Raw genomic sequence first — 10,328 nt, forward strand, 5'->3', positions numbered from 1 at the left:
AAAAAAAAAAAAAAAAAAAAAAAAAAAAAAAGGTAGAAATAGATATACGGTATGTGTCACAACTTTACGTCGGTCTGTGATGCACCTCAGTCTTAAAAAGTTGTTCTTGGGGACTTCCCTGGTGGCGCAGTGGTTAAGAATCCACCTGCCAATGCAGGGGACACGGGTTCGAGTCCTGGTCCGGGAAGATCTCACATGCCGCAGAGCAACTAAGCCCATGTGCCACAGCTACTGAGCCTCTGCTCTAGAGCCCGCGTGCCACAACTACTGAAGTGTGTGCGTCACAACTACTGAAGCCCGTGAGCCTAGAGCCCGTGCTCCACAACAAAGAGAAGCCACCACAACGAGAAGCCCGCGCACCACAACGAAGGCCTAATGCAGCCAAAAGTGGAACTTCCACGCTCTTGAATGAGGGGACAGAGCCCTGCCTGGTGTTGGGGGCCAGGCCGCTCCCCTGCCAGCCCCCTGCAGGACATAGGGTTGCAGGGCAACGTCGCTCATTGTGGGGCCTTGGTGAGTGTTTGCGGTGCCCCCTCGCAGCCGCACCCGTCACTGGGGCCTCTGCTCGCTGTGGTTCCAGGGCTTGGCTGGTAGGCACGTGGCAGAGCTCTGCTGGGCGCCCAGTGGGTGACCCAGCCGGGACCGTGGGGCAGCTGGCTGGGGAGTAGGCTGAGATTAAGAATCCCAGGCAGAGAATTCCGGAAAGACCGGGGGCTTTTGTGGGGGGACGGTGTGGTGGCAAGGACTGCGGTTGGGGGAGGTGCCTGGGGACACGTGCAGGCTCCCTTCCTTGTTGCTTCTAGAACAGGCCTTGGGTGTCATTTCAGGGGGCCACGCTGGGAGACTGGTGTCTTTACAGAAACTTGACCGTGCTGTGTGCCAGGCCGCACCGTCCCGGGGATCACCCACATGGACGGGCTGGCCTTGAAGCCAGCCGCTCGCGTAGCTTAACCCGAGCGGGCTGGGAGGGCCCAGGTCAGTGCCGATAGCTCCCAGGACCCCTCGTGCCACCCTGTGCGCCTGTCACCCCACCAGTGCCCCACCTCCACCTTTGCTCTCACGCCTGCACGGGGGCAGTTTGGGGAGCTCCCGCCCTGGCCTGGGCCCTCCCTCGGACTGCCGGCCCTCAGTCATGAGCTGCTTGTTTCCTGAAGCTGCAGCCATGGGTCTAGCGGGAACCTGCATGAGGGACTCTTTCTAGAACCAGGTCTCTCCCCTCGGCACTGTGGGCGTTGGGGCCGGGTCATTCTCTAGGGCAGCCCCATCGTGACAGCCGCAAACATCCCAGGCGCTGCCTGGTGTTAGGGCGGCAGGATCAGTCTGGCAAGCGCCCCAGCTGGGTATTTCCTGCACCCCACGGCCTGCCGTGTGAGGGCCCGGTGGGTGCCCGTTTCAGGTGCTCCCTGAGTGCGTCTCTGGGCCTCCACAGGCCCACCTTTGCCCCCAGGAGCTGGAAGTCTGTGGAAGCAGGTGGGGAGGGGACCGGCAGAGGGGAGGCCTGGAGGGATGTGGCTCATGTGGACTGGACGTGGTGGCTGGCCAAGGTCCCCCCATGGGGCAGTCTGCCCCCTCACCTCGGGCCGCCCTGCTGCTCGTCCGAGGGTGACCCTCATCCTCCCTCCTGGTTTCGCCCCTGGCCTCCAGGCTGCTGCCCGGGGAGTTGGGGCTTCCTCTGTGGCCAGATGAAGGGGGCAGAGCCAATCAGGAGACCGTCTCCCCTGGATGCTCCACTGCCTTCCCTCCAAAGCTGGGGCTCCAGCCCGGCCAGTCCCCACGCGCCCCTGGGTAGTGCCCCTCACCCAGGCAGGCTGCGGGGCGTGCCCGGCGCCTCTCACACCCCAGCCTAGGCTTCCCCGTCTGAAATGGTCATGACGGTACCCAGCTTGCGGGCGGTGTGGAGTATTTTGGAGGCCCAGGTATCTATCAGGGTCCCCAGCCCTGGTCCGCAAGACAGACAGGATGTAAGCCGTGTGGATGGTGGACAGTGTGCTGGTACCTGGTTGAAAAGTAGAAAGCAACGGGTGATGCTCCGTTTATGTCACTTAATTTTGTTTTCTGTGGTGTGATCATTGAAACATTAATTGGTATGAGAAGTTACTGTTGAGGCGGTTTATGTCCTTCCTATTTGGGTATATATCCATACTCGTAGCTCATCACCATTTGGAAGCTAAGTTTTCATCGGAAACGCTTGATTTTAACAAATACACGGACTTGAGTAGAAAACATCAGTGCCTTTGGCAATGTGAGTCCTGGCAGAGGCTGTCTGCGCTGCTGTCAGGCATGGCCACGTGTAGCTGATAAAAGTGCGGGGCGCCCAGTGAAATTTTAGTTTCAGACAAACCACCGAAAATTGCTTAGTATAAATAGGCCTCAAATAGCGCGTTGGACATACTTGTAGTGGAAGTTATTAGCTGCTTATCTAAATTTCCTTGTCAGCTGGGCGACCTGTGTTTTTATCTGTGTCTGGCCACCCCGGGCTGGTGGCAGCCTTCCATCTGGGGCTCGGGGCTGTGTTGGCCTCAGTGGGTTGGGGCCGGTGGCCGGCCTGCGAGGTGTGGAGGGGGACCTTTGCAATGAGGAGGTGGTGCTCCCAGGCGGCTGCAGGCCCCGCCCCGGCCTCCGCATCTGGGGGCGGGCTGGGCATCTGGTGACTCTGATGCAGCCTCTGGGCAGTGGAGGCTGCTCCAGCTCGCGGCCGATCTGGGGGACCAAAGTCAGGGTGCTGCGTGCTCGCTGAGCGGGGCCAGAGGCCAGCGGGGCAGTTCTGGGGTGAGAAGGGAGCTCCTGAGTGTGCCCAGGTGAGCGTGAGCCCGTCCTGGGCCATCGTGGGGACACCTCTGCGCCCCGGGACCTTGTGCTGGGCTGCTGGGAGGGACGAGGCCGCAAGTCGGCCCCCCTCCTCTCCCCACCTTCTCGCTGGTGTCTGCGTCTCTTACTTCCTGTGGGCACGAACCCCTTGTCCTCTGAAGGATTTATTGCCTGTCTGTCACAGAAGCTGCTTCGACTGGTGGGAGGGGGAGGCGTGGCTCTGGCAGCTGCACGTGCGTCGGACTTTGATCTGCGCTGGACAAGCCCTGTTCTCTGGGCTGCCTGCCAAGCCTCACGCCCTGTGCCCCTCCAGACAGCTTTGTGGAGATGCCACACACGCCCCCGGTTTTAGCTGAGGTACGACTCCCAGACCATGAAGTTCGCTGGCGAGTACACCTTGGTGGTTTTAGTGTATTCACAAGTTGTGCAGCCGTCACTAAAATCATTTCCAGAACATTCCATCACCCCCAGAAGAACCATGTCCCCGTGATCAGTTACTCCCCAGCCCATGACAGCTACTCACCACTCTCTGTGTCTGTGGATCTGCCTGTTCTGAACGTTTCCCATCAGTGGAGTTGCACCCTGTGTGTCCTGTGTCTGGCTTCTCTCACTGAGCATCGTGGTCTCACGGTCCATTAACGTGGTAGCGAGTGTCAGGGCTTCACCCCTTTTCGTGGCTGAGTGATGTTCCCGTGTGTGGAGGGACCACATGATTTATTCAATCCTCAATTGATGGACATGTGGGTCGTGTGTACCTCTTGGCCATCATGAGTCATGCTGCTGTGGATGTGCGGACACAGGTGTGCATGGACGTGTTCTCAGTTGCCCCAGGTGGACACGGAGTAGGTCGAGTGGGGACTGCGTGTTTAACTTTTGAGGAACCGCTGCTTGTTTTCCAGGGTGGCTGTACCACCTTCTGCCCCACCCGCCATGGGTGAGGGTCCTGTTTGTCCACGTCCCTGCCAACTTCCTCTCCAGGTTCTGTGTCCTGGCCTCTCCCAGCATCTCTCCTGTCCTGGGTTGGGGTCTGTCCTTTGTGGTGGTGTCTGTCTCCTCAGAGCCTGGGAACCCTGGCCAGTTTTTGGAAGACCATTCTCCCACTGCCCTGCACTTTCCAGAATGCCAGCCCTTTGGAGCATGTGGGCGCTGGGGCTGGTCCTGCCCTTTGACATCACAGACAACGGGCTGGCCCGTGGACTTCGGTCCTGGCGCCCTCGGCTGCTCTCCTCTGAGCAGGCGTGTCCAGTGCCTGGAGTGACTGGCAGGCCCCACAGGGCCAGGTGGCCCCCCCCCAGTTGTGATACCACAAAACCACTGTCCTCTCGTTGGTGTTTTCAGTAGCAAAAGCCACACGCACATTGAGGAGAATGGCTGTTACGACGAAGCGTGGGAATGTCTTAAGAACTTGCTCAGAATCTAGGAGGTGGGCACCAGCCACGCGTTGGTGAAGTCCTTCCAGACTGCTGAACAACACGGGTGTGTTTGTAAGCGGGTCCAGCGACACGCTGTGGATGGACCCGTTGGGATTGGCTGCGGGTTTCCTCCGTGTGGGGGAGAGAGACCGTCTCAGGCTGTGCCACGGGAAACGAAGCCCTGTGGGCCTCAGGCAAGCTCCTGGTGCACCAGGTCCAGGTGGGGGGTTGGGGAGGGAGGACCACGGAGGCTCCAGCCTGGATGCAGGAGCCCGGCCCATTGGGCAGGCGCTGGGCCTCCTTCCCAGAGGCAGCTGCCTCGTGATGCCCCCGGCCCTGAGGGGAGGGCCCGGGTCTTTGTCCCTGACTCCTCACCCGGTGGGGAGCTGGCCGGCCGGGTGGGTTGGTGGGTGTGGTTTTCTGGCGAGTTTGCAGGTGCTCTGGGGGCCCCTTAATGTCCTCCTTCGTGTGTCTCTCCGGCCCCTGCGTCTGCATGTCCCCTGCCCTGCAACCCCCCTTCCGTGCCCAGCCGGGGCTCCGCGTGAGGCTCCGTTGAGAACCCTCTTCCCCACCCTTTTCCCCCCTGCTCCTGAGCTCAGGAAAGTTTGCACATGCTGGCAGGGGCGCGGAAGGCACAGAGGAGCCCCTGGGCTGCAGTCTGGCTTCCTTACTGTGGGAGCACGGAGGCCGCTTCTGCGGGCCCTGACATGCCTCTCCCAGCACCTGGCCTGAAAGCCCAGGTTTCCACCGTTTCCATCGGCGCACGTGTCCCCACCTCACGCTCTGGCCCGCAGAGGCCTTCGCGTTTCCTCCCTGCTCTGCCCCTTGTGCTCTCGGACCCCTTTCAGCGAGTAGCCGCCATGTTCCCCCCAGGACCTGCTGTGTCCCTGGGGAGCGCGTTGGGTGGACGGGCTGCCGTCGATGGCGGTGAGCGCCGTGATGCTCTTCGAGGGGCTGGGTGGGTGACATTGGAGTGAGGACTGGAGTGGGTGCTGGGCGGGTACTGCGGGAGCTGCTAGAGGAGGTGGAGGTTGTTGGGGTTTTTTTTGCGGTACGCGGGCCTCTCGCTGTTGTGGCCTCTCCCGTTGCGGAGCACAGGCTCTGGATGCGCAGGCTCGGCGGCCATGGCTCACGGGCCCAGCCGCTCCGTGGCAGGTGGGATCTTCCTGGACCGGGGCACGAACCCGTGTCCCCTGCATCGGCAGGCGGACTCCCAACCACTGCACCACCAGGGAAGCCACGAGGTTGTTTTTTAAATAGACTTTAATTTTTAAAAGTTATTTATTTATTTATTTTGGCTGCGTTGGGCCTTAGTTGTGGCACGCGGGATCTTTCCTTGGGGCACGGGCTTCTCTCTTAGTTGTGGCACATGGGCTCCAGAGTGTGTGAGCTCAGTAGGGATCGAACCCATGTCCCCTGCATCGGAAGGCGGACTCTTACCCACTGGACCACCAGGGACGTCCCTAAATAGACTTTGTTTTAGAACAGTTTTAGATTTACAGAGAGGCTGTGAATCAGTTCAGAGGGTCCCTGTGTGCCCACGACCAGCCCCTGAGCACCTCCCGCAACCCAGCTGATGGGCCCGTGTTCATACGTCATCCTCAGCCAGAGTCCATGCTGCCCCACGTCCGCTCTACCCCACGTCCTCTCTGTCCCAGGCCCCCGGGCTGTGCCGGTGTCGCCCGCTCTCCTGGGGTGGGGGGCATGGGCGTCTCCCTGTCTCTGTCTCCTCTCCTCACAGGGCACCCGTCACAGCTTCAGGCCCACCCTCATTTGCAAATAAGGTCACAGTCCCCGACTCCAGGGGTGGGACGTGTCTTTGGGGGACACAGCTCAGCCCCCTCCTGGGACCAATATGGGGCTGCAGTGCAGGCACAACTGACCTGAGCACCCAGGACGAGGGGTCACACAGGGCCTGTCATGTGGGCTGGGATGCTGCTGCCCCCTCCATGGGTGGCTAGCTCACTGCGAAGGTGTGGACAAGGCCTTGGCGGAGGGGCTGCAGGGAGAGGCCAGCCTCCGCGGTGATGGAAGGTTCCAGACCTGCTCGTCCAGGACAGTGTGCAGCAGCCCCGGCGGTGCTGAGCTCCTGGCACGTGCCCAGTGCCAACGAGCGCGCTTCTGTGTGTTTGCTTTCTGTTAATGCGTGGCCCGTGTGCTGGGGCAGGACGGTCAGTTGTGCCCATGCGGCCGGCCCGGCCCTGTCTCTGTACCTCCAGTTGTCTTGTGTTCCACCTGGCATCATGTGGGGTTTGGACGCCTGCCGTCCCCGTGATCGGACTCCTTCTGTGTCCCTTCCCGCCCTCCCCGACCCCCTCCTGTTCTCCTTTTAGCTTTCTGTCGGGAGACTTTTAAACGTGCCCAGACGTAGCGAGAACAGTCCAGTGAGCCCGTGGCCCGGGCCCACCTGTTCCCAGCATTGCGAATGATGCAGCACCTCAGCTCGTCCCAGGTGCTGTGTCCAGGGGTCACTGCCGAGCACTCCTCCGGCATGTTCTCGAGTCGCCCCTGCGCAGAAGCACCCGGTGACTTCTGGGCTGAGGCCGTGGGGTCTGTCGTGAGAATGTTTTCAAGTCTGTGGAGAGGTTTGAAGGAAAGTGCTGTCAGTTCCCCAGTCCTCCTGGGCTCGCCTGTAACTTGGCTGCACCTGTGCGTCTCTGCCCACACCTGCTCTTCATGACCCCGAGCCTGCGGCTGCCCCCGAGCGTGAAGTCTGGCCCCCTTCCACACCTTTCTCCAGGGGGCACAGCGTCTGGACAGCAGCCCTGCACATCCTGTCGGGGCCGCGGGCCGGCTTGTGCCGCACACGGACTTTTCCTCGTGGTCGCTAAGAAGGTGACGCTGGGCTGCGGCCTTGGCGTGCTCCAGCATTGCTGGTGGCGGTTACCTGCAGCCTCCGCCAGGTGGGGTGCCCCTTCCTCTCCCGTCTACTCAGGGTTGTGTTCCATTGTCTGTAAATCAGTGTGTTGTGACCCATTTCTGCCTAATTCATTTAGGTGTCGACCTTGTCCCGGGGGCTGGTCACTGTTTTAGGGCCACTTCCTAGCTCTGTGCTGTAACTCCACGTTGCGGTGACCTCAAGCTTCTAGGCTGCAGCCCCAGGGCCGGCACATCTCCAGGGTCCGGGTCCCTCTTGGGGAGCAGTGCATAGGCACCAAGACCTGACGCTTGGGGTGCTCACGGCTGCTGGGGTGCCAACCCCAGCTCTGGGTGACCCTGGGGAGGAGGCCCTCCCTACACATGTCACCAAGGCCCCCGTGGGAAACGGGCTCAGCCTGATGGAGGGACACACGTGTCTGGAGGTGCCTCAAGGGGGCCGTAGCCGCGATCCCACCAGAGTCCCGGCACTTCCCAGGCGGCACGCCCCAGGGCCTGCTGTGTGCGGTGGAGCCAGGCAGCCTCCGAGGGGCCGCCCCCAGGAGGGAGGCTGCCCACCTCCGCCCCAGACTGGCCCTGCCTCTGGGCCAGGGCTGTGCCTGTGATGTCGGCCCGGGACTGTGACATCACTGGGTGGAGGCGCTCAGACAAGGGGGTTCCCGGGGCCTCCGCGAAGGGGACCTGGCCCGGGCCCTGACGAGATGGAGGACCCCCCAAAGAACACGACAGGTAACTCACCTGAGCTGGAAGGCAGGCCAGGGGCCGCCTGGGGACTGGCCTCGGGGGCGAGGGGGGTAGTCCGGGGCTCAGCGGGGCCTGTGGAATTTAAGTTGGCCATGGGGGCCTGAGCAGAGCCCACACCCCTGGAGGGCCTCCCCTGCATGGGGGGAGAGTCCAGGTGCCCCTGGGAGGACCTGAGGGCCATGTTGGTTGGATCGAGACTGGCTTTGTTTTAGGGTTGGGTCAAGGACTGGGTACACCGCGCCCCCCCCATGATGAGTTTTAGCTTCGGCGCTTGCACCGGGGCTGGCATCACACACACCTCCCCCAGGTGTGCGGGGGGGCACCTGCAGACTCCCAGGCTCCTGGCAACGTTTGGCTCTGGTTTTAGCCCTGTGTCCACTCTCTGTTACCCCTGCTCCCCCCAGGTCAGTGGGGGACTCGCTCTTGCCATCCCCCCTCAGGCCCCAGGAGGGGACCCAGGATAACCATTCTGTGGATGGTGGGGCGACTCCTCTGTGCGCACTGGGGGTGGCTGCCTTCCTTCGTTCGCGGGGTGAGCAGGGCTGGCGTCCTGTCCCTGGGAGGCTCAGGGTCTAGGACTCCTCCCCCGCCTCCCCGTGGTGGCCACACGCCTGCCTGTTGTCAGGAGGCGGATGGGGGGCCGTAGGCCTGCCCTGCTGCTGTCGGCCCGGCTGGGTGAGCTGCGGTGGGGCCTCTGGCGTCGCATGTGGGCTGCGGGCCAGGGTGGGGAGTACACACGCCAGAGTCTCTAGTTTTGCCCTTGGCTCCCCTCCGGGAGCCCCGTGGACATCGGGGCGTGGGGGCCAACACGGTGCGCCTAGCACCGCAGCCCCTGTCGACGCGGGCTGTGCCCTGGCTCTCGGCTCACACAGGGCTCCTTCCCTGCTGTGCCCGGTCATGCCCGTCTCTGCACGGCGCCTCCTGGACTCTCGGCCCACCGGCTGCTGGAGGTGTGCTTGCGAACGTGCCTCTCCGCGCTGGCTGGAGGGCCCCCTGCTGGACTGTGTGACCGGGAGAACAGGCCTGCTGCTGGGGGTTGTGGCCGGGAGCCCACTGCTGCCCGAGCCCTGGGCGTGGAGTAAGCGCTCACCTAACACAAGCCATCCTGGGAGGTGGCAGAGGAGAAGGGTCTGCCGAGGGGAGTGTCGCCGGACCCTGAGTCTTGCGTCCTGCAGGGGCTGGGAGCGAGGGCCTGGGAGTGAGCACCTGCGGGTAGGGGCGCTTCCGAACAAGCCCGAGGGGGCGTGTCTCGTGGCTTTGTGGCTGTGAGAGGTTCCATGAGCTCGGAAGGGTTTGCACCTGGGGACGTGAGGCCAGGCGGAGGCGAAGGCCGTGCCTCTGTGGATCTCGCGCTGGGGCCGAGAGCACGTCCCGCCTGGCCTGAAAGCGGGGGTCGTGGCCTGGAAAGGAGGCCCGCTAGGGAGCCAGGTGCCGGCGGCCGGGCACGGGCTCCCAGGCAGGTGGGCTTGGAGTACAGAGGAGTGCGGCCCTGGGAGGGGTTCCTTGTGTGTGCTGTGGGGCAGGGCAGCGTCGGGGCCCCCTGCCCCATAAAAGCTGCTTGCACAAAGCGGGACCCAGACCTGAATCCCTGCCCGCGGGGGTGCATGGGTCGCGGCGGCGGGACGCGGGACGGCGAGGTGCCCGCCCCGCACTGGCGAAGACGCGCCCAGCCCTCCTGGCCTCGTCTGCGTGGAGACCACCCTCAGAGGTTCCTTAAGAACCTCCGCGCTCGTCCCCTCCCGCTTGTGTGTGCGTCCCCCTGAGCTCACGGCCCCATGGTGGCTTGCTGCTGGCGTCTGCCTGCCCTGCACCCTGGCTGCTTCTGCCGCTTGCAGGCGGGAGTGCCTGGCGGGAGTGCCTGGCGGGAGTGCGCGGGGCATCCTCGGGGAGTGGAGCCGGGAGCTGGGAGATGGCAGGGCTCAGCTTTTAATCTTTGAAATTCCCGTGGGTTTTACATCCACCTCTGGTGTGCCTGCGTGTGTGTGCACAGGTGTGTGATGGTATGTTTTTTTGTTTTGTTTTTTTGATTTATTTTTGGCTGCATTGGGCTTTCTCTAGTTGTGGCGAGTGGGGGCTACTCTACACTGCGGTGCGCAGGCTTCTCACTGCGGTGGCTTCTCTTGTTGCGGAGCAAGGGCTCCAGGTGCGTGGGCTTCAGTACTTGTGGCACGCAGGCTCAGTAGTTGTGTCGCACAGGCTCAGTAGTGTTCCATGGCATGTGGGATCTTCCCAGACCAGGGCTCGAACCGGTGCCCCCTGCCTGGCAGGAGGATTCTTAACCGCTGCGCCACGAGGGAAGTCCCCAGGCATGTGTTTTTAATTTCTTTCTGACAGGAAAGAAAATCCAGCTGGAAACCACCCTTAAGTATCCATCAGCGGGGTGGCCTGTAGATTTTGGTGTTCCCTCTCTATGGAATCTGGGAGGACTTCAGAGGAATGAATGAGGGTAGCGTGTCCAGGCGTGTGGTCTGGGCACAAGGTACCCAG

Source organism: Lipotes vexillifer, unplaced genomic scaffold, assembly GCF_000442215.2.
Source record: "Lipotes vexillifer unplaced genomic scaffold, Lipotes_vexillifer_v1.1 scaffold225, whole genome shotgun sequence".
Classification (NCBI taxonomy): domain Eukaryota; kingdom Metazoa; phylum Chordata; class Mammalia; order Artiodactyla; family Lipotidae; genus Lipotes; species Lipotes vexillifer.